This window comes from Miniopterus schreibersii, assembly GCF_964146895.1.
Source record: "Miniopterus schreibersii genome assembly, chromosome: 1".
Taxonomy (NCBI): Eukaryota; Metazoa; Chordata; class Mammalia; order Chiroptera; family Miniopteridae; genus Miniopterus; species Miniopterus schreibersii.
Genome location: NC_138101.1, coordinates 172,005,643 through 172,028,539, shown reverse-complemented (window position 1 = coordinate 172,028,539; position 22,897 = coordinate 172,005,643). Strand labels below are relative to the sequence as shown.

Here is a 22,897-nt window from a genome sequence, read left to right as displayed (position 1 = left end):
TGGTCTCAGGGCATCCTGTCCACGTGCATGGAGCCACGGAGGGTTTTTTGTTCTGTCCACATCGGGGCAGTCGTGACAGTAGTGACAGGAATGAGCGTAAAGCAACACTCTGGCCGCACAACACGTTTGTGAACTCTGGAGGCAGCAGAGCCCTGGCTCGGGTGGCAAGAAAGAGGGTATCGCTCAGTATGTATTATTTGGGAGCTCAAGCAACCTTGTTCTGGGACCCAGACAGGCAGAAGTGAAAACAGATTCTCCTCCCTTCATGAGAACAATGGTGCCCCTGGTATTGGGACATGGCACCGCCTCAGCCCTATTGCTGGAGGTGTTCCATAGCCCAAGGGTCTCAGGTCTGGGTGGTTCTTGCTAAATGTTAAAATGTAGCACAGTATTTTGTAGACCAGCTGTAAACACGATGAGCTGACAGGAACTCAACCTGAAAGTCCCAATGGCAAAGAAATCAGCGTGTCATTGACCAAATAATGTGTATGAGCAATGGCTAAGCCTCCCTCAGGGACAGAGCTCTGGATGTGAATCCTGTTTCCTTTACTTGATGCAAATAAACAAAACTACCTAAGGACGACCACATCTTGCTCTTGCACACAACACCCCTAGTGGCGAACCCCTTGTGTCGGGTAACAGAGGCAGTGCAACAATGGCAGGTGCCAGCCTGAAGGGAAACCTCGATGGACTTGTTGGATCCTGACGTTGAGGAGTTATGATTTGACCGCCACCAGCTGCCATGGATGGCTGGGACTAATAGGAGGATTCCTGTAAGGACCTTGGGTTCCTAGAAATACTTTAGAAATAAGGGACTAGGTAAAACAAGGCGTTTTTTATGGCCAGGTAGGGAGAAAGGGACTTGGGGGCCACTGAAATTTGGTCATAAATCTGTTTACAGCCCTCTCACCAGCTGAGGAAGGTGAGAGGTGTGGGTCACGTCCAGAAGACGTCACTAGCATGGCTAATCGTGATAAACTCCTGGAGCTCAGAGCTGCTTCGTTGAGTCCACTGTAGTACTTACTGCATGTCTTTCACAAAACAAAATGTTATAAATATTTGACAATGTAATGCCTGACTTCACATCTTGCTCTTTTATCTTTCTGGAAGGAAAACTTCCAGCCATGAAGGCATGAGAATTGTGGTGACACAGAATAAGGTGTGTTCTCACTCCCAGGCATGTGCTTGCAGAGAAACGTGCTGAAACTCCCCTCCCTGGGACATCAATATCTCTGAAGATTTTTTTGGACAAAAACTGAACACTTTAACTAGTAAGTAATTTAAAACATTCTGAATTAGAACAGGCATGGCTATATTAAGGAGTCGTATATTTTTTAGAAAGCACACTGAATCCTGCATATGGTATAAGCACTATGCGAAACTCAATATAAAAATAAGATAAAACAACTGACTTCAAAGAAATACCAGGCTTGAACAAGGACCCTTAGAATCTCACCTCACCTCCATCCACCCTCCCTACCCCCCACCTCTTCATCTTTACTGCCTTTGGCCAATGAAGATACTTGAGTAGCAAAGTCTGAAAAGCAAGTGTGTGTGTGGGGGGGGGTGGGGGGTGGGTCATAAGATACAGTCCTAACTTTCTCAATAGTAACAGTTCACTTTCTACTTAATAATAATAGCATCAAAAATAACAGCTAGTGTTCATCAAATGCTTACTAAGTGCTAAGTACTTTCAATGCCTTAACTCCACCCCCCACGCATACATCATTTGAGGTCTATACTATCGATGTGTCAATTTACCCACGAGAAACAGAGGAACAAGACAACTGGAAGTTACACAGGGACTGTGGGACGGATCTGGCTTTCAAACCCTCAGCAGTCTGGCTTCAAAAATCCAGCTATGCTGCCCCCTGCTGGGTAAATAGGCTGTTGGTCCTAAGCCAAAACAACCAGCTTTGGGCTGCGCTGGTGGCCAAGGGGGAAGGAAAGGGGTGGCCTGGCAAGAAAGCTCTGCCCCAAGAGTATGCTTTATATTGGCAATGTCCAATGATCCCATTTGTATTTTCTTGAGAAAAGTGTGAATGTTAAGACAATCAGCAAGAATTAACAGGCAGATGCAATGAGGAAGCTGTCTGAGGGGAAGCAAAGCAGGAGAAAAGAGGCAGAAAATGATGCAGGGAGAAGAAAGCCGAGTCCCCAAGCCCCTTAGCACCTGGGATAGATGACATGGTGGCCAAGTCCCTAGAGCCGCCCTTGGGAGCTCACATCTGCCGTTGAATCTGCAACAGTGAGAAACAGTGCTCTGCCTCTCCATAGGCTGGGGGGGGGGGGCAGCTGGCTGAGGCGTTTCCTAGGTCTCCTCACGGGCCACATAAACTTTCAGTCACCCCCCAGCATCTAAGGTGGTCTGATGGGCTCTCTATTCTTTTCAGCCTGGAAACCTAACACAATACCAATTCGGTGTAGGGGTTTGGGTAAATCCCTCCTCTTTTCTGGGGCTCAGGTGTCTTTTTAGTAAGTAAGGCAGCTGTGTTCTCAAGCAAGGGAGATACTGCCCCACTGAGGGCACTTGGAATGTGTGTGTTTGTGTGGGGTGGGGTGTGGGGGGTGCTGCTACCGGCAGTCAGCACCCCGGGGCACCTAATGGCCCAGGCATTTAATGCCCCTGCTGAGAAACACTGTATGACTCAAAGTCTATATGGTTATTTCTTTTATTTAAAAAAAAAAAATTCTATTTATTGTTGAAAGTATTACAGATGTCCCCTTTTTTTTCCCGATTGAGCCCCCTCTACCCTGCACCCCCCCCCAGGCCTTCACCACACTATTGTCTGTGTCCACGGGTTATGTATATATGCATGTAAATTCTTAATCTCTCCCTGCCCCCCTCCCTGTTATTTCTTCTTATAAAAGTATAAATAAATCTATTTTAAGTTTGGAAGTTCCACTAAATGGGCTTCTTGGAGTTGAATGTTAAAATATTAAAGGGAAGCAAAAAAATAGCTCATGATTTATAGGGAGCTTTCCAAACAGGCTTTTAAGTACTGGGTGATTTTCTAAAGGAAACAGCTTTGCTATGACTGGGAGATTTCTGGCGTGTTTCTAATGCCTGTGAGCTCTAAAGATCTAAAGCCATGATCACATTAAACACAGATGTCCTGTGAGCCGGAAAGCATTCTGTTGATAAAATTGTATGGCAGAATTTTCTTGAGTTGCAGAAAAATAAATAAATATTTTACTTAAGCCATGAGTACCTGGTCTCATTTGCCTGCTAGTGAGGGCTAATGGGATGTTTGGCAAAGTCGGACTGGACATACTTTATTAAGGGCCCTTTTTGTAGGGCCAACTGCAGTTGCCTTTTTTGGTCCTCTCGGGTCACACATGAACCTGTGACAAATTTTAGGCATTCCTTACTGCCTGTGTTATTTTTGTCTTATCTGAGAAGCAAGCGCCTTATAAGTAACTCGATTTTTTAAAAACTTGTTTGTATCCTAAGTGATTTCTGTGAAATAGTGGTTTGATAAACCATTTATATTTTTAAAACATACTTTAAAACATATGCATAACTGTTATAAAGTTTTAAAGTTCATATATTACCTTAAATCATCCTGAGTAAGTGTAACTGTAACTATAATCTATAATGATAAAACAATGGATTTTTAAAAATCCAGATTCTATATAGAAGACAGAGGGATTAAAGGGGAATATGTAGACCCATGTTTGTAAATGGGCACATACAAGTTTTAGGATAGAGTTGACTTAAGCCTGAGTGTGAATGTGTGAGTGAGTGTGTGTGTGCAATCAGTTATATCTAATATGCCTTGTGGCCTTATGTGGCATTCTGGTATTAACTTTCAAATACTCCTTAATAAGTAACTGGTAAACTGCTCAGCCACTGTTACCGAAATGAATTACTAGTACTGTCAAAAGCCAGATAATTTGACAGGTAGGTTAGTCTGTTCTGGCTTATCTAGGGCAGATATACAATTTCTTTCAGGCTTTGGAAACCACTGAAACATATCCTGTGGCAGAGATGAGGGGATAATTATGCTTGGCCATAGAGCTTAAGGTAGGGAAGAAGGGAAGTGAGAACATGAGGGGGGTGAAGGGGAGTTATAAGTGTTACTAGATTGTGGTCCCAGTGAACTTGGGTACCAGAGGCCCTGCATTTTCTGTCTGACCTAAGAGTTCCCCAGGATGGAGTCAGAAAGCTCATGTTTCTTAATGCCTCATAATCAAACTTTACTCTATGCACAAACCCACATTATTGGGAGAAGCCTGCGTGTAGCCAAAGACCCTGCCACCAGAAGAACTTAAGTTCATAAGAAAGAATTGGAACTTTCTCCTATTTCAAACATGGGTTCCTCCATCAACTCTGCTTTTTTCTTTGAAATTACTGAGTAATCACAATAATAGCTTCACCTATGTGGAGGACCCTTATGTCAGATTCCCATTAAGTCAAAAGGAAGGATTCTGTTTACAGGAGATTGTCACCGGCCCCACTGCCAGTGGACACTGGCCACAGGTTTTATTGGTTTATCTTGCTTCTTGCAAGCTCCACACTGACAGGGATTCTCACCCGTTTTGTTTAGTGTGTGAGCATCTGGACTTAGCACATAAAAGGCTCTCAATAAACATTTGCTGAATGAATGAATGAACCCTGGCCTCACTTAGTTTCAGTGAAAAGCACTGCAGAGTGACCAAGGAGAAAATAAAGCAGCCTGGGTCCCTGCCCTGTGTGGATGGAGCTTGAAGTCTGTGAGGTGGGAAGAGGAGGCTTCTCCAGGGCCTCTGCCTCACAAGCCAGAGTGGACAGGGGGGGGAAAGGAGCCCCCAGGCGTGTGGTCATTCTCGCAGAAAGTCTGGACACAGTTCCTCTGCTCCCTCTCAGGACAGTCCCCATTGATTTAGAGATGAGCCACCTGATGTATACAGTTTGTCTGCCCTTCACTCTTCAATGGTGTTTGCAGCTTGAAAATTATAGTAACTGTGGCTATATTCAGTCCTCAGAAGCCTCCAGTACCGTCCCCCTTGGCCCCGGCCACCTCGGAAGCCTGGCTGCCCCTCCCTGTCTTCCAGGAAGTTTCCCTGGCTGCCGGTGCTGGCCAGTGCCATTTAATTGTATTATTTCCAATAAAAGTATTTCTAAAAAATATGTATCTCTAAAAGCCACTTAAGTTTTCTACTTTTGTAGGACTTTCCCCATCTGACTAAATCTCCCCATCAGGGGGAAAGAAGTCATCTGACAGCTACCACAAGCTAAGTGTATGGATGACTGATTCGGGGTTTGGAAAAATAGGTTTGCCACCTGGACATCGTGGCTGAGACCCATTACGCAAAAAGGCAAGTCTCGGACGCGGCTGGGTGCCATCCTTCGTGCCAGCGCGCCTGCTGCTTTACCAGCGGCCGCGGGGCCTCCGAGGGCTGCGGGGGCAGCGCCGCGCCTCCTGGGCGCCCCCCGCCCGGGCGCACCCCTCCCGGGCGCCCCCCGCCCCCCTGGGCGCACCCCTCCTGGGCGCACCCCGCCCGGGAGCCCTGCGGCGCGCGCCCGGACGCAGGCTGGCGCGGCTCAGTATCATCGCCCGAGGAGATTACGGGGGTCCGTGTCCGAAAGCGGGGAGCCTCCTGAGCTGGGCACCCGCTGGGGGTGGGGGAGCGGGCCTGGAGGGCAGATGGAGCCACCGAGGGCCCCCCACCCGCGCAGCCCCGCGGGGGAGTTAGACCGGCGGGCGCGGGAGCCCTGCTGGGTTGCGGGGCAGGGAGCGCGGCCAGGCGGCGAATCCCGCACCCCCGGGGCCTCGGAGCGGGGCGTCCGCAGCCCACCGCCGCCTCGCGCAGCCCCGAGTGCCCGGGGCGTCCGGGCCTTGTCAGCGCGCCCTACATAGCGCAGACAGCTGCCATCTGTTATGCGTAGTAACAGCCCGCGCTGCTCCCCTCCCCCCGAACGAGCCCGTCTTGGTCATTAAGCCAGGAAGTTATTTTTTAATGACTCCCACTCCCTCTCCAAAGCCGGCGCGGCCCGGGAGGCAGCGGCGAGTCTCCCGCACCGAGCCCGCCTCCGCCTCCGGCGCCCGCCCGCCCGGGGCTACCGCAGGCGCTTCAGCGAGAGGCTGGAGCGCGCCCCGCCGCGGGCTCCGGGAAGAAAATCCGCGGGGCGTGCACCATTTTCATGCACCGCATTTCAGTCCTGCAAATTCGAAGTGTAAATTGGGCTAGAATATGATTGTGAATGAGACCAGACGTCATGATTAATTTATCACCGTGCTCCAGATACATCAGCTAAAATAATATGAACTTGAAGGAATGGTTCTTCCTGCCTTTGTTTTGCTGGTGAACTCGAAAGAATAGATCACTAGAGAAATAAAGGAGATAGGATTCCACGCTCTTCTTGAATTGGCAAAGCATGAATGTTATTAAACATTCTCAACCAGGTTTCTTCCACCAATTGAAATGGAATTTGCCCACTAACACTTTACATCGGCCTATGTTCCATTCTCATTGACACACCCTGAGCTGTTGATAAACATTGAAAATGAGCCTTTTCATATTTCAGGCAATATTTGCGATACCTAAAGTTCTGATTCCTCAACCGGATGAATGTCAGAATTGTCAAGGGCATATCCAAGCAAAATGTGGTCCATGAACCAGCAGCACAGCAGCATGTTCGGGATTGTTAGCAACGCAGAATCTCAGGCCTCACCGAGACCTGTGGGATGGAATCTAATTTTAACAAGACTTACACATTAAAGTTGAGAAGATGTAGCTTTTTAAAACCATAAATACCTTTGCTCAAACACCTATGTAAGCAGCCCAGGTGACTCTTATAAGTGAGTTTATCTGTTTGGTTGTCCATGAATTACAGAAGCAAGGAAGCTGATGAATTATTTGGTTAAATACCAACACACTGACAGCTTCATAAGGAAGACTCAGAATTGGGAAGGTAGATTTTCTCCTTGTAAAACTGGCTTATTCACTCCCAGACTGAGTGTAAGCATGAGAAAATTTGTTGCTTGGCCATTAAAGTCATCCCTCTCCCCATTCAAATGGTCAGACTATTTATCACAGTACCTTTCATTTGGAAGGACACAAATGTCCTTTATGCTGATGGTCAGCACTGTTTAGGGCTGTATTGGAGGACTGGACTTCACAATAAAGGAGGGATGTGGAGACCTTGGCAAAGGTTCAGAAAAGATTCCTAAAGTTTATTTTTAAAATTCAAAGTGAATCGTCAAATTGTGTAGCACTATCTAGCAAATGGTCCATCCACTGATATAAACAACATAGAGAGATTTTCACTTTTAGGGAAATAAATATTAAGGAGGAGAAAAGAATGTCTCTGGGGCACAAGTTCTCTACCTTGGTGGCACATTGCAATCACCTGGGAAGATTTTTGAAATTCCATTGCCAATTAAGTTGGGATCTGTGGGCCTGACCCAGGCATCAGTACTTTGTAAAGCTTCCCACATGATTCTGATGTAAACTAGGGCTGAGGAGAGAGCAGCATGCCTCTAAGTACTGTGTATTAGTGCCCAGCAGGGATTTTGTTAAAATGCAGGTGCTGAGTCAGCAGGTCTGGGTGGGGCCACAGCTTCGGCAGTTCTGACAGGTGCTCAGGTGAGGTCAAAGTTCTGCTCATGCACCAGGCTTTGAGTAGCAAGGTTTTGAAACTAGAATAAGCTCTCTCCCCATAAGACTCCGTGGTCTTATTTCACACCATCTCACACTCCCTATGGTTTTATGACATTTGTCAACATGCAAAAGAGATAACTTCAACCCTCCTAATCCAGTGAAAACCAACATCAAGAACACGGCTTTGGATGAAACTATTTAACAATGATCAATATGTCCTTGAATGGAAAAGTATTTACAGAATTTAAAGAGGAGCAATGTTCCTGACTTTTCTGGACAATATTACAATTCCCATTCTCATGTTACTCTTCCCTCGAAATGGCTTTAGTAATAGTAGGGTCACCATATGGTATCTGGTCAAGTACAAGAGCAGCTGGGTTGCTGGCATTGCTGCAGCTGTGCTAGTAACATCTGGTCCAAAGCAGAGCCATCTCAGAACCTAAAGGCTTCCCTGAGTTCAGAGCATAGTGAGAACCAGCCACTTTGTCAAGAGGTCCCATTTAACGGTCAACATAATAGGGCAAGTGAGTAAAGCAAAATTTTAAAAAGTAAGCATATCCACAGTGACAATAATAGCTAACCTAAATGACAGAGCTTTGCTTGTTCTATCTCATTTAGTCAACCTGATGGGGTGGTTACTTTATTACCCCTATTTTGCAAATAAGACAGCAGAGCTTAGACATGGTGAGACACTTGCCTGAGGCCTCACAGCTAGAAAGTTGTGGAGCCAAAATCGGAACCCACTTCTGTTTGATGCCGGAATCCACGCAGTGAGTTCATCCACGTGATAAGTCTAGCCTCCTCTTTGGAAGTTTCTATGGATAGTTCTGCTGCTATAAGTGGTGTGTTTATGTTTGCCCTAGACTGTGGTCTAAATATCTTCAAAAAAGCAGCCTTTAAAATTTTTAATTAGCCTGGTTCCCTGAAGATAAAGCTCTTTAAAGGTCAGATGTTAACTTAATCCTCTTTGGGTTATCATTGAAAAAGATCAGCCAAATTGACCTTGACAAAAGCGCCTCAGAGGCGTGGGGACAGGCAGGCCCTGGATATCAGTGGACACAGACAGCTGCTGTTACAGGAAGGGGCATTTTCTGTGCTTTTGATAGCAGGCAGATAGGCTTTTCTTGACAAGAGCCTGAGTGAAAAAACTTAATATTCATCTTCAGTGTGAATGAATCATGTCCTCCTGACATTAGATCCTCCGCCCGGGGAACACCAGGCTGGCCGCCGAGGGGCTGCATGAGGCCGACTCAGTGACCATGAGAAGAAACAGAGCGTGAAGGAGGCCGAATTCTGTTGCCAGGAAGGGCGGGCTCAGCACAGCTCACTGGCCAACGGGGCTAGCCAGCCACACAGGACAGCAAAGGACCTCCGTTCATGTAACACATTCGCTAAGTCACACTGACAGTCAGGGTTTCTAAGATTTCAACTTTAAATGCAGAATTTGCCTGAGAAATAAAGATCTATCCACTTTGAGTCAACATGGGAACAAACAACTTCACACATGACAAGCATAAAGCACCACTGAGCTCTGGGCCTCTGCAGGTGAAAGAGGGAGGCATCCTGACCCCTGAGGCCTGCAGCCTCCCTCATCCACACGGGGAGAGTGGAACAGCTATGACCACCATTGGCCGGGTGGAGGCACCAGCTTGGCCTACCAGAGCCCTTCCCTGGAGTTTTTAAAACTGGAAGTGGAAAAAGGAGTCTCTGTCTTCCCAATGGCAGTGGAGGAGGGAAGAGGCTCAGGAGCTGCAGCAGCCCCTCTGCCTCCCACAGGAGGAAGCTGGCCTGCCTGGCACAGCCGATAAAAAGGCCAGGGAGAGCTCCCATGCACGTCCCAGTTGTTCCTGAGGCCCAGTTGTTCCTCAGATTCAGTTGTTCTGTCTAGATACTCTGAACTAACAAATCCCCCCTGCCTAATCTAGTTTGGCTAAGTTTCTATCACTTGTCCCCAAGCAAGTCCTGACTCATCCAGAGGAAGTGTGTGAAATCTGATGTAGCCCTCCACTTGGTTTTCAGTGTCCTTTCCTCCAAAGTGGACAAGCAGTACCTTTCTGCGGTGACACTGTTTTCTCCCATTCCAAACCAGCAGCCGGTGGCTCCTTCCCAAAGGATTTGGCCTTCAGTTTTCTGCCATATGGTCTTAAGAAAAAACAGAGTTCTAAAATGTCTCCTCTGGGGAAAATTTGCATTTTTTTTTAAAAGGAAAAAGGAATGCATTTTAACTCAATAAGCTGGTGAGTGCAGGTGACAGCGTGTTTCCCAGCTGCTGCGCACATATCACAGTGTAGACCCTGGAAGGTTAGGAGTGGAAGAGGTGGGCATTCATGGCACCTGCCTGACAATGTGTGAGGCACATTATACAAAAGATCCCTTTTACATGAATCTTCCCAATCACAGATAAGAATTGCTAGCCCACTTTGTAGTGTAGCTGAGAAATATGATTTTTAACTATTTTCTAATCCCTCTACCCATATCCTTTCTCTTACCATTCAAACATTCATGAGGACTTCCTATATGCCCTCCCCTTAGGGTAAGATTAAGAAAGAAGGAAATTCTTGGTGTTTGAGTTCAAAGGTAGATTTTAAAAATCTATAGCAGATTCATCTCACTTTCAAATGTAAGAGTCACACATTTGATTTTTTTTTTTTTTTTTAATTCTAAAAGCTTTTTCTAAATACTCAGGGCTAAGGACAAGTGGACCTAGAGTCTAGACTTTATTCTATAAACCAGGGCCAGCAGCCTATGGCCTGCAGGGGTAAAGTTTTGGAAATAAAATTTTATCGAAACCCAGTCACACCCATTTGTTTATGTATTGTCTATAGCTACTTTTGCACTAAAACAACAGAGTGGTTGCAACTAAGATAGTATAGTACTCAAAGTCTAAAATGTTTATTATCTGACCCTTTTGGGGAAGTTTGGGGGATAGTGGACATCGTGACCTCTGTTTTCCAGTCTCTTCAGTCTTGTCTTTGCAGTAAATTCTGGAGTGTTCTTGGCAGGTTTTCACACATAATACAGATCAGAGAACCTCTGCATAAAACATAGAAAGGAGGAAGAACTCAGGAAGAGGTGGTATTTTCTTCCCCAAAAAGGAGATAAGGGTTGCCCTGCAGGAGGAGGGGAGAAATATAAGGAGGGGTAACTAGAGCTTAAAAGTTTCTGGGTTCTGGAGAACTTTCTGAGTACAGATCCACCATCCTGAACTAAGTCCAAAAGAGAGAATGGGAAATAAAACCAGAGATCAGCTTGGATGGAATGGGAGAGAAGAGGAACCTTTGCCTGCAGGTGACCACATGAAGGGTCTGGCCGCAGCCTGGTATGCAGGAGCATCCAGAAGTCTCCTGTGTCCCCTAAAAAAGGCTGGAGGTGACTGAGAGAGCTGGCAGCCTTGGGAGAAGTCTGAGTTATGACATAGGAATGCCATCAATAAATTGGCTGGAACATATATATGTGAGAGGCCCCGGCAGGACAAGAGCATCAGCAGGCAGAGCCAGTACCCAAGTGCCGACAAGGACTGAGGATGTCACGTCTTGGATGCTCCACCCTTAATGCCAGAATAATGCTCAGAGCCCCAATTTCACCTTCAGAACTCAGATTACCCCTGGAGAGAGAGAGAGGTAGAGGGTGGGATCGTTGTCTGAGTGGTTTCCATAAAGTGCTGAGTGGGCTGCCTGGAGCCTTAACCTCACTGTCACCAGTAGCTTTTAGCTCATCTTTCAGAAGTTCTGCCCCAGTGACGTGTCAGCACTGGGACATCAAACTGGTGTCGAAGCCAGCACCGTCCAACAGGCCTTTCTGCTCCAATGAACATGTTCTATAGCTGCACTGTCCAGTACGGCCGCCACCCCCCACAGGTGGCTACTGGGCTCTTGAAATATGGCTGTGCAACTGAAGAACCGAATTTTTAATTTTATTTGATCTTTATTAAGTTAAGTTATAATTCAAATAGCTATAGTATAAATCTAAGAGATTAGGTTATTTCCCAGGTACAAAATGAACTAACACCACTTTAAAAATTAAAAGGAGTAACTGGAGAGGTCCAGTTTGAGGGCCAGTGGGCATGGTAGACCTGCTTCCTAGTCTCTCCGGTCTCGTCTGTGAATTCCTGGAGTGTCCCTGGCAGGTCCTCACACGTCATACAGATCAGAGAACCCAGATGAAGATGGAAAACACAGATTGTTTGACAGGAGGAGGCCTCAAGAGCTTTTATTTTGATCCTCACAAGCCACCTGGTGCTGGTGTGGGAAGATGGACAAAGAGATCGGAGATGCGGAAACAAAAACAGATCTAAGAAGACACCCAGGGTAAGGAATACGAGGTGGAGGGGCAGGGCTGGGCGGGAGGTGACGCAGGCTCCTCCGCTGCCCGGTTTCCGCTCGCGCTCAGCCCCCTCGCCACCCGTCAGTCTCCCACACCAGCTGTATTTGGCCTGCCTTCATCCCTCCTTTCCTCCCCATCCAAGCCTGTAATTACTGCCACCAGGTGTCGTTTCTCGTTCTCGAAGCTGTGAGTGGTAATTTGCCAACCTCCACGGCTGTTTCTTTTTAATAACAAGATAGGCTGGGTGTAATGTTACATCACTAAGGCTCCTTAGACAATGGGAAAGGAGATGGAATTTACCCAGGAACAAAGGAGGCTGCAGCTCGCTTCTCTTCAGCCTTAGATAATCGTGTGGGATCGACTGCGGGGCTCAGAACAGAGGCGGGAAGGAAGGGGCTTGCTGCAGAAGGTCCTGGTCGCTGCTTAGCAGACCCAAGCGCGACATTTACTCTAGCGCCAAACTGAGATTAAGGTGAAGAAGCCAAGGGCTGCTGCTCATCCATTTCAGTTCGCCAGTGGGGCCCACAGAGTGGTTAGCAGAGTGGACCCGAGGGCATGCTTCCTGGGCTCAAGCCCTGGCTTAACTAGAGCTGCCCCCTCGTGCAGGTCAGGCACCCTCTCCAAGCCTCTATCACCTACCTCATGGTGAGAGATTTAGATGAGATGCTGCATGGGAAGCACCTCGTGTAGTCCCCGGCACAGGGCACACACAGTATCAGTCACGTGGTGGAGCTCGTTTGCTTTGCATTTTTTGGCCTGTGCGAAGTGGGAGAGAGTAGCCGTGTGCTTTGGACGTATCCCACTCGCTAGGCTGTCATATCCCATATCTTGGAGAATGAAACGGTGCATCTGAAGCTGGGTTTACGTGTTTCTTGCTTCTGTGGGCTTCCAGGCAGGTCTCTTTCCTTAGGAAGGACTGAAAAAGCCTTGCATGTCTTTCACCTGGCTCAGGACACCTACCCTTCTGGATTGAGAGGCTGGGAAGTCCCCTCCAGTGAATTAAGAGATAAGAAGGGAGTAATTAGTAAATCACTTTCATCTTGGATGAACAAATGACATATCGTGACTCAAAAATGAGGGACTACAAGGTGTGTGTTCAGTGTGTCCCCCTGCTTTGGGGTTTCTTGGCAGTAGAATGCTGAGGTACCAGCGTCCCTGGCAGGTTCTCTGTCTCTTTGAGACCAATGCATTTTCTAAGCAGCCAGTTCTGGGGGACGTAACAGTCGTGTTTCAGAAATCGGGTTTCCCTACCACTCCTCGCCACCATGCCTGCTCCCTGGCCACTTTCCTCTCTCTGAGAGACATTTAGGAAGGACTTAGCAAGTCCAGGATTTTGGAATAAAGTGGAGTGGTGAAGTGGAGCACCTGGGAAGGGGTAGGAACATGAGCGAGGACAGGGCACCTGCCCTTGGGTGAAAAGCGTGATGATCAGCCAACCATTCCCCTTCCCTGACCAACCTATGAGACTTCGTGTTAACTCCTGGCAACAGCTGAAAACACTGTCTGTCCTCCATTTAAAAAACAAGCAGTCATGGTTAAAAAATAAGAAATTAGGCCAAATTTAGTCACAGAGATACAATTCATTATCATAGTCCTGGGCAGCGGGGGCAGCCCCTGAGGATGGGCCCTACCCCCTCTGCCCTTGCTCCTAGTTCCATCGGAGGGGAGACCACAGGTTGGCTTCTGCACTTCCCAACAGCCAACAACCTGCCTAAATACATTTCAAAGGTGATTTTTCCAAAGTCATGCTTACCACATGGTGATCTTGAGTTTTTGTGGTGAAAAGATTAATTTTGGCCAATTTAAACTCAAGACTCAAATGGAACTTACAAGCAACATTTGCAGGGCTATATAAAATATCTCTTGCTATTCATTCATTCAGCTTGACTCACTCTGGCCTGGGAAACATACGTCCGAGGCCAAGGGCTCACCCCGTATTTGGGAAGCGTGGGTGGGAACCCTCAAGTGAGCCTTCCTCCTGCCGATGGGGACCAAAGGTGGCTCTGTAGGGGCTGGGAACACTCAGAGAAACTTGCTGTTCAGGAAGAACCTCCCACCAACCACTGTGGCTATGGATTTAAAGAAATTGAAGGTGCTGTGAAGAACCCAGCAAGACATGTTCATCTGAATCCACAGATTCCAAGACAGACATGGGGGCTGGGCCCATGAAAGAAGTGTCAGCTGATCTGCTGACAAGCAGAGGGTGGGGTTACTGGAGGACTCAGTGCACACAAAGCTTCCTCAAGTCCCGGGTGTGTGCCTCCCATTAGTCCAAAGTGCGCCTGGGCTGGGGGCAGCCCTGGGGGAATAGTTAGGAGGCGTTTGGAATGACAGGGGCAGCTCTGTGGACTCGGCCCCTGCTGTGCTCTCCCCCATTTACAAAAAAACAGCTGCATCACAGACTGGCTGATCTTGCTCCCCAACCCCTTGGTCGAGCAGAACTGGGTGGGACATGGAACATGCCTGGGAGACTCCAGGATGGGACTTTATCTGTTGTCTCCATAGTAACAACTATCACTTATGGAGCTCCAATTAGGGAGCAGCCCTGAGTTAAGCCATTGACCACAGGCTTGGCTCAGGGCAGAACTAACATTCCTTGTCAACTGGACACTGCCGGTCTTCCACTCCCTGCTCATTCACAGGCTTGTCTCCTACCTGTACAGCATCTAACACTGCTCCTCAGCGACAGGAGTGACGTCTTTCCTACAACTTTATCTTCTACCGAGATTAGCTCAGGGGCTTGCATATACTGTTGGAAACGCTCAGTAAAACCCTCCACTCACGTAATGGATGTGATGGGACTGAGTGCCTGCCACACTCACAGGTGAGCTTGCCTTATCCCACGTGATCTTGCTGCCCAGGTTGAAGGTTGGCCCTTGAGGTTAAGGTGGCTGTTTCACAAGCTGGCTGTGGCCCAGGGAGGGAGCTCAGCCCAGCAGGACTTGAGAATGGATGTTGACTGGCCAGCCACTCAGGTCCTCTCCTTGGGGGAATTTGCATTAAAGGTCTGCGGAGGAAGCCTATCAGTTGGTGGCAGCCAGAGTAGTAGAAAAGAGCTGAGTCATAAATGGGGTGGAATCTTGAAAGTGACCAGCAATGGCTGCCCACGGAGAAGGCTGGAGCTGTTATACCCTTGAATGATGTAACCCCAAGGCTTTGTTTTTCTAGCTAAAATTACACGCTATATTTAGGAACATGTTTACTCTTCTACAACCATCATCCAAAGACATAAATGCTGTAAGAGATTTTGGGATGAAAAACCACCAAGCAGTTTCTAAGCTGAGCCCATTGTTTTGAAATTTCTAAGTGCTTTCCATGGCCCTGCCCTCCTCTTCCCTCCCCTTCCTAACCCAATTCCATGGCCTCACCTGGCTGACTGGAATGGGAACTCTGGCCATGCAGACTATTCCTAGACTATAGGTCACTGCCTTGCTCTCCAGACGGGATAGGGGTTGAGAAATCAAGCTCTATTTGGATAAGTTGTATTTATGTCTGGCCAGGGAGGGGCATTCCTAGGTTATGGTAGATCCAGCTTGGCGTCTGTTTCCACTTAGTGCAAACAATAGATGCCTTCCAATCTGTGGGTGCTTTTTGTCGATACCTCAGTAATTTAAATTTTTTCCTAACGTGCATTGTCTTTTTCTATCGTCATTATAGTTTACTTGTCCCCAGATATTGGCGAATTGAATATATTTAATAAATCTACATATATCTATATGTTATCAACATAAGATGCAAACATGTTTACATGACAAACATTGCTTACAAATGTGACATGATAAACAACTAAAGTGACTACATTCTAGAAAATAAAAGAAGTCTTGGATTCAGCTAATAACATGGAAAGCTGATACTATAACGTAATCTATAATCTCCTTTCCCAGATCACTGCAGACCTGAGGACATCCAATGTGGATGCAGTGAGAATAAAATGTCACTGAGTTTTCCTTAGGATATTTTTATATTAATGTTGTCCAGAAGATGAAGCAGTTCCTGAGAGTTCTGACTGCAGGTTGGTGCATATGGGCTAGGAGTTAAAAGGGTAGGGTTGTCAAGAAGCAAGGGACCTCAGATTCCAGTCAAGATGGACTATCTGGGACCAGATTTATCTTTCCACATGAAGCAATTAAGGAAACAGACAAAATATTTGAAACAAAGTTTTTTGGGACATTGGACAATCAGGCAGCAAGACACATGGATTGAAACGTAAAACATGAGCCCCATGAATACCCCAGCATCCTGCCTGGGAAAAGGCTGTAAAGGGAGGGAGAACCATGTGGGGCCTGGTGACCTCCCTGCATTGAGCAGACAAAGTTGGGAATCCAGGGAAGCCAAGGCCACTAAAATTCTTAGGAAAGAGCGCCCGAGAAAGCTGAAGAAGGGAAGAGCTCCAGAGATCTGCAGAGGTCCATGCAAGTCTTCAGCTGAGTACCAATCAGCACATGCATGTGAGAAAACTTAAGGCCACGGACAGAACCCCTCAGCACTGGCAAAGGGTAAAAATATTCCATATTTTCAGTAGCAAACTTTGTTACTTCAGTTTGGGAAATTTAAAATGTATCACTCTCTATTTGATGAATAAAGATGACTAGTTAATGATAAAACTCTTTTCACACTGGCTACTAGGAAGCCCCAAACCAAGCAGAGCCCACACAACATGCAGTCCATATACTAGCCTTACTCCAGGCTTAACAGTACTTTTGCTATTACTGCTTCCTGTCTTAGTCGGTATGGGCTGCTATAACAAAGGACATACAGTGGGTGGCTTATAAGCAACAAAAATTTAATGCTCCTAATTTCTGGAGCCTGGAAGTTAGAAATCAAGGTGCCAGCATGGTCGGGTTCTGGTTAGGGCTCTCTTCTGGGTTGCAAACTGCCAACTTCTTGTGTCTTCACATGGTGCAAAGAGAACTAGCCAGCTCTGTGGCCTCTTCTCATAAGGACACTAATCCCATTCATGAGGACTCCACCCTCATGACCTAATTACTTCTCGAAGGTTCCACCTCTAAATACCATCACATTATATTGGAGATTATATAGGGTTTCAGCACGAGGTTTATATATGAATGTATGAATCCAATGAACATTCAGCCCACTGAACTTCCCTTCATCCCTATTCTCTCTCTCAAAAAAATAATCACTGGATTATAAATTTTTGAAAACTACCTTTTAGAATAAGGCATTAAAAATGTCAAATTGGGAAGAGGAAACAAGATAGTGGCGTAGGTAGCAGCTCCACCCACTGCCTCCAGCAACCACATCAAAATTACAACTGAAGTGCAGAACCACCGTCACTCAGCCTCCTGAAATCTGGCTGAACAGAAGCCCCACAACCAGGGAACTGAAGGAGCATCGAGACCATAGGAGGGGCGGAGACGCGAGCGGATTGGGGCTGCAGGGTAAACCCAGGAGGGAATCTTAGCGGCAGAGGTTTCCCGGAGGAGGGAGGGGTCCCAGCCCCACAGCAGGCTCCCAGCCCAGGGCTCCAGGACCGGGAAGAGATGTCCCCACAACTCCGGGCTGTGAAACCAGCGGGGACTGTCCCTGAGGGTCGCGGAGGCTGCGGGAGCCCCAGCAGCTCCTCCTAAAGGGCCCGGCACGGACTCACTCGGACGCTCCCTCTGAGCCCAGCGCCGGGCAGCAGCCTGAAAGGACCTGGGACACTCGGGGAGGAACTAACCTGCCTGGAATCCGGGCGAGAGGTGGAGGGCGGCTTCCTCCCAGGCAGAAGGGCTGGCAGAGGCCATGGCTCTTTTCATGAGTCCTCCCCGCACACAGCCGGCAGGCAGGCGCCATATTTGAATCGCCAGCACCTGACTCTCACCTTTGGCCCCGCCCCGTGATTCCCGGAGGCCCCGCCCCTCCCCACCTGCAGCTCATCCAGGCCATTTCCAGGGGCTTTTCTGTGCAAGTGGCCTCTCCAGCCCCATGCTTAGGACTTTCCAAAAATCTCTCAAATAAGCAGCAGCGAGCCCCATACGGCTTGATAAGTGACCCAGGCCTGGCACTAGCGGCAGCCTGCATTGGCTCATAGCTTGGCCTCTCCTGGACACTTCCAAGCCCAGCACAAGTAGCAGCTAACTACGGTTTGCTGTGTAGCTCATGCTGGGTGGCCCTGGGCAAATCACTGGCAGAGGCTGACTTTGCACCTCCGGGGAGGCCCCAGAGACAGTGCACCTGGTGGTCAGACTCAACCACGCTGGATTACAACCCTACCACATCCACGAGTGACACACTCAAGGCGCGCACTTGGTGAACACCAAAGCTCCGCCAAAGTAGATCCTGCTCCATAGGGGTGGCTCCAGCACAGCAGCTCTTTGGCTGTAGTTGCAGCTGGTCCTCACAGCCGATTGGTCTGGGGGTCAGTTCCTCCCAGTGATGCCAACAGCAACCAAGGCTCAACTACAACAGGACAGAGCACACAGCCCACACAGGGGAGCACCTAGAAGGCCCAGCTCAGGTGACTGGAGAGGCTGAGCCACTGGACCCCACATGACACCTACCACACAAAGCCACTCTACCAATTCCAGGAGACATAGCAGCTCTACCTAATACATAGAAACAAACACCTGGAAGCAGCCAAAATGTGGAGGCAAAGAAACATGTCACAAAGGAAAGAACAGAAGAAATCTCTAGAAAAGGAACTAAATGAAATAGATCCAAGCAAGCTAACAGATACAGAGTTCAGAATTTTGTCTATAAGGATGCTCAAGCATATTATTACGAAAACAACTGAAAAAATCGATGACATAATAAAGTACCAATTTGGAATGAAGGCTACATGAACTGAAATGAAGAATAATTTACAGGGAATCAACGGTAGAGTAGAGGATGCTGAGAATCAAATCAGCAATTTGGAATATGAGGAAACAAAATTTACCCAACCAGAAGAGCAAAAAGAAAAAAGAATCCAGAAATATGAAGATAGTATAAGGAGCCTCTGGGACAACTTCAAGAGACCCAACATTCATATTATTGGGGTGCCAGAAGTAGAAGAAAGAGAACAAGAAATTGAAAACGTATTTGAAAAAATGACAGAAAACTTCCCCTACCTGGGGAAAGAAATAGACTTACAAGCCCAGGAAGCACAGAGGGTCCCAAACAAGAGGAACCCAAAGAGGCCCACAGCAAGACACATCATAATTAAAATGCCAAAGGTTAAAGACAAAGAGAGAATCTTAAAAACAGCAAGAGAAAAGCAATTAGTTACCTACAAGGGAGCCCCCATACGACTGTGAGCTGATTTCTCAATAGAAACCTTGCAGGCCAGAAGGGAGTGGCAAGAAATATTCAAAGTGATGAAAAACATGGAACTACAGCCAAGATTGCTCTATCCAGCAAAGCTATCATTTAGAACTGAAGGTCAGATAAAGAGCTTCACAGATAAGAAAAAGCTAAAGGAGTTCAACACCACCAGATCAGCACTACAGGAAAAGTTGAAGGGTATTCTTTAAGAAGAAGCTAATGAACAAAAGAATCTGACGAACTAAATAGATTCAGAGACATGGACGCATGCAACAGACAATCATATTTCAGAGGAAAGAGGGAAGGGGGGTGGAGGGTGGGAAGAGATTAACCAAAGAAGTTATATGCATATGTGCATAACCCATGGACACAGACAATGACAGGGTGAAGGCCTGGGGAGAGGGTGGGAGCAAGGTGGAGGGGGTAAATTGGGGGGATATATTTTTTCCATTGATTTTTAAAGGCAGAGAGAGGAAGGGAGGGAGGGGGAGAGAGGGAGAGAAAGACCAATGTGAGAGAGACACATTGATTGGTTGCCTCCCACATGCACCCCAACCAGGGCTGGAGATTGAACCTGCTACCCAGGTACCTGCCCTTGACCAGGAATTGAACCAGCAACCCTTCGGTGTGCAGGCTGATGCTCTAACCACTGAGCCACACCAGCCATGGCAGGACTCATGTTTTAAGGGGGAAAAAAACTAGTTTTGACTTTTGGAAAGCCAATGAAGCAAAGATTAGCAATGAAAGTATGTCTATAACTTTCAGGGTTGATGGAAAATAGAAATCTGTAAGATGTAAAAGGGAATAAAATACTTAAAAGAAGGGGGAAATTGATGTAATGTTCTCTGAGATAAATGCTCTTGATAACAGATTATCAATATCTACTCTACTTGCCAGGGTACACTGTCCAGACTCAAGGCCAAAAATGCTGGGGTGAAGGAGACAGGAATGCTTGGGGAGGGGTAAAGCCTAGAGATGGAGTAGGAGTCAGAGTCAGATGGGATGGCAGTTAGTCAAAGGCAAGGCTCAGGACTGGAGTGGGGACCAACGGTGGGTTGAGAATATGTTGGGTCCCTGTGTTAATTTTCAAAAAGCTGAAAATTGGAAAAAGGGAAAACCTTTCCTTATAGTAGAATACAGAAAGAATGGAGTTGGAAAATCAATTATGTTAAAACTGGTGAGAGTTTGATTCAGAACAGACTATTTATAGTCTCAATCTCTCCGCAAATTATACATTAATTACAAAGGGAAAAACAATGACTGGAGGAAGAAAAGCAGGCGTCACCTTATCTGAGAGATCAAACATCACGTCACCAGTAATGAGACAGACAGATGACATGTGCCTCCTGAGTGATGCACCAAGAACATGACATTAGTTCTGTGGTAGTTCTGCCAAAGTTGTGTAATCTGCAACTAATAATGAGAAAGCATTGGACAAACCCAAACTGAGGAATGATCTCAGAATAACTAGCCTCTACTTGTCAAAAGTGGCAAAGGCATTAAAGACACAGGCAGGCTCCATAATGAGGAAGCTAAAGGGACATGGCAGCTGAGTGCAATGCATGGTCCTGGGTTGATCCTTGAAGTGGGAAACAGAACTATGGGGGAATTGATAAAAATTTGAATGTGGACTGTGGATTAGGGAACTATTTTATCAGTGTTACATTTCCTGATTGTAATAATCGTATTGTGATTATGTAAAATATCCTTGTTCTCGGGAAATACACATTGAAGTATTCAGCGGTAAAGACGCACGTTTTCAAAGTATTTTCAGATTGTTCAGAAAAATTGTATCTATACATACATATATACACACATATATACGTAGGTCACAGAGATATCCTGGACTTGGCACAGACACTGACACCACTTTGTAGTCAGTGTCTCTCTGGGGAGAGGCTAGTGCATTATGTGAGGCAGGAGCATTTGGGGAGTATATGGATGAAAAGGGTGTGGCTGTCGGGAAGCCAACCAGATGAATTATAGCAGACAATTGCCGTAAATTGTTGCCCAGCATTCACTCCCTCTTCCTGTGTTGATGTCCTTTGGGAAATCTCTTATACTGCATTATGTATAGTCTTGGTGCTTCACTAAATTTTGGTGTCTGTCCCACTATGAAGCAAAGACAATAGACCTTTCCTCTAATTACTTTGGTTCCCGCCCCTTTCCAGGCCTGGTTTTCCAGCCTTCCTATTCGTTTGAGCTTCTAATGGCCTTTCTATAAATTTCACTCGTTGCTTTAGTTATCGAGAGTCAGGATCTAATGCCTGGAAAGGAAGGGCCCTAACTGATCCATCACTGTGTGGCAGGCACAGTGCTAGGCGTTTTGTACACAGTGTCTCACCAGTTCTCACAGCCTCAGGGGGAAGGCAGGCATATAAAGGCTAATTGCCGGTAGCAAGAACCGCAGAACCCATGGGGGGTGTAAGAGCTGTGACTACTGTAGGAATCAGGGTTGATCTTCACCAGCTAAGCAATAGGAAGGGGAAGCAGCACTTTGCAAGCCTTTTGTCTCCAGCCTGTGTGTCCAGTGTCAGGTGACGCAGGAAGAAAAAAGGAATGTGGACTGTGGATTAGGGAATCATAAATACATCAGGTAACCTTTTCAACAAACGGTGCTGAGAAACTGTGTATCCACGTGGAAAAGAATGAAGCTGGACCCTTACCTTACGCCATATACAAAAATTGACTGAAAAATGAATCAGGGGTGGGTGGGGGAGGATCCCCACTGAGATCCCAGGAGAGGGTGGCCTGAGCGCTCGCCCCCAGCGCCCACCCGGTGAGCCTGGCTCCGCCCTGAGCAAGGCGATGCTCATCTTCAGCCACCAGGGGAAGCCTCGGCTCTCCAAGTTCTACCAGCCTTACAGTGAAGAGAACGGCGAACCGTCAGGGAGACATTCCATTTTGATCTAAGAGAGATGAAAATGTTTGTAATGTCCTAGTATTATTATTATTAATATATATATTTTTACTGACTTTAGAGGAAGGGAGAGGAAGAGGGAGAGACAGAAACATCATTGATGTGAGAGTCATTTGATCGGCTGCCTCCTGCACGCCCCCTCCTGGGGATCGAGCCCGCAACCCCGGCATGTGCTCTGACCAGGAATCGAACCCCCATCTCCTGGTTCCTAGGTCAATGCTCAACCTCTGAGCCACGCCAGCCAGGCTCCTAGGATTATTAATTGGAGGATCTGACAACAAACTGATTTACAGACATGCAACGTTATAGTTTGTCTTCTGTGTGGATTCTTCAGAAAGTGAACTTGGCATTTTAGATCGAATTCAGGCATTTGTGGAAACATTAGACAAGTGTTTTGAAAATGTCTGTGAGCTGGATTTAATTTTTCATATAGACAAGGTTCACAGTATTCTTGTAGAAATGGTGATGGGATGGTATTGGAGGCCAACATGAATGAGGTTGTTACACAAGTTGATGCACAAAATAAATGAGAAATCTGAGGCTGGCTTAGCAGGAGCTCCAGCTCATGCTGTATGAGCTGTAAAGAATATGAATCTTTCTGAGATCCCAAGAAATATTAACATTGGTGGCATCAGTATAAAAATGCCAAACCTGCCCTCTTTTAAATAAAAAAATTTAAAGGCCACTCCCAGGTAAAATCCAGGGGGCAAGTCATTCAAGTTTACCATGCAGTTGTTTACGAAAAATAGAGGAGAGTCTTTAACTTTTGCTCTTGGATTTAAGTCAGGGCACTGTGTAGAAGTTGTGTAAAATCAGTATGGC

General features: G+C 46.8%; 1 pseudogene across 1 annotated transcript; it reads left to right on the top strand.

Annotated features, from left to right (window-relative positions):
* The first annotated feature begins 11,838 nt into the window (after positions 1-11,838).
* Positions 11,839-22,744, top strand: LOC308552165 (AP-3 complex subunit sigma-1 pseudogene; annotated as a pseudogene). The gene is made up of 3 exons: positions 11,839-11,894; positions 21,861-22,021; positions 22,431-22,744. The product of its transcript is annotated as an AP-3 complex subunit sigma-1 pseudogene (transcript).
* Positions 22,745-22,897: the final 153 nt, after the last annotated feature.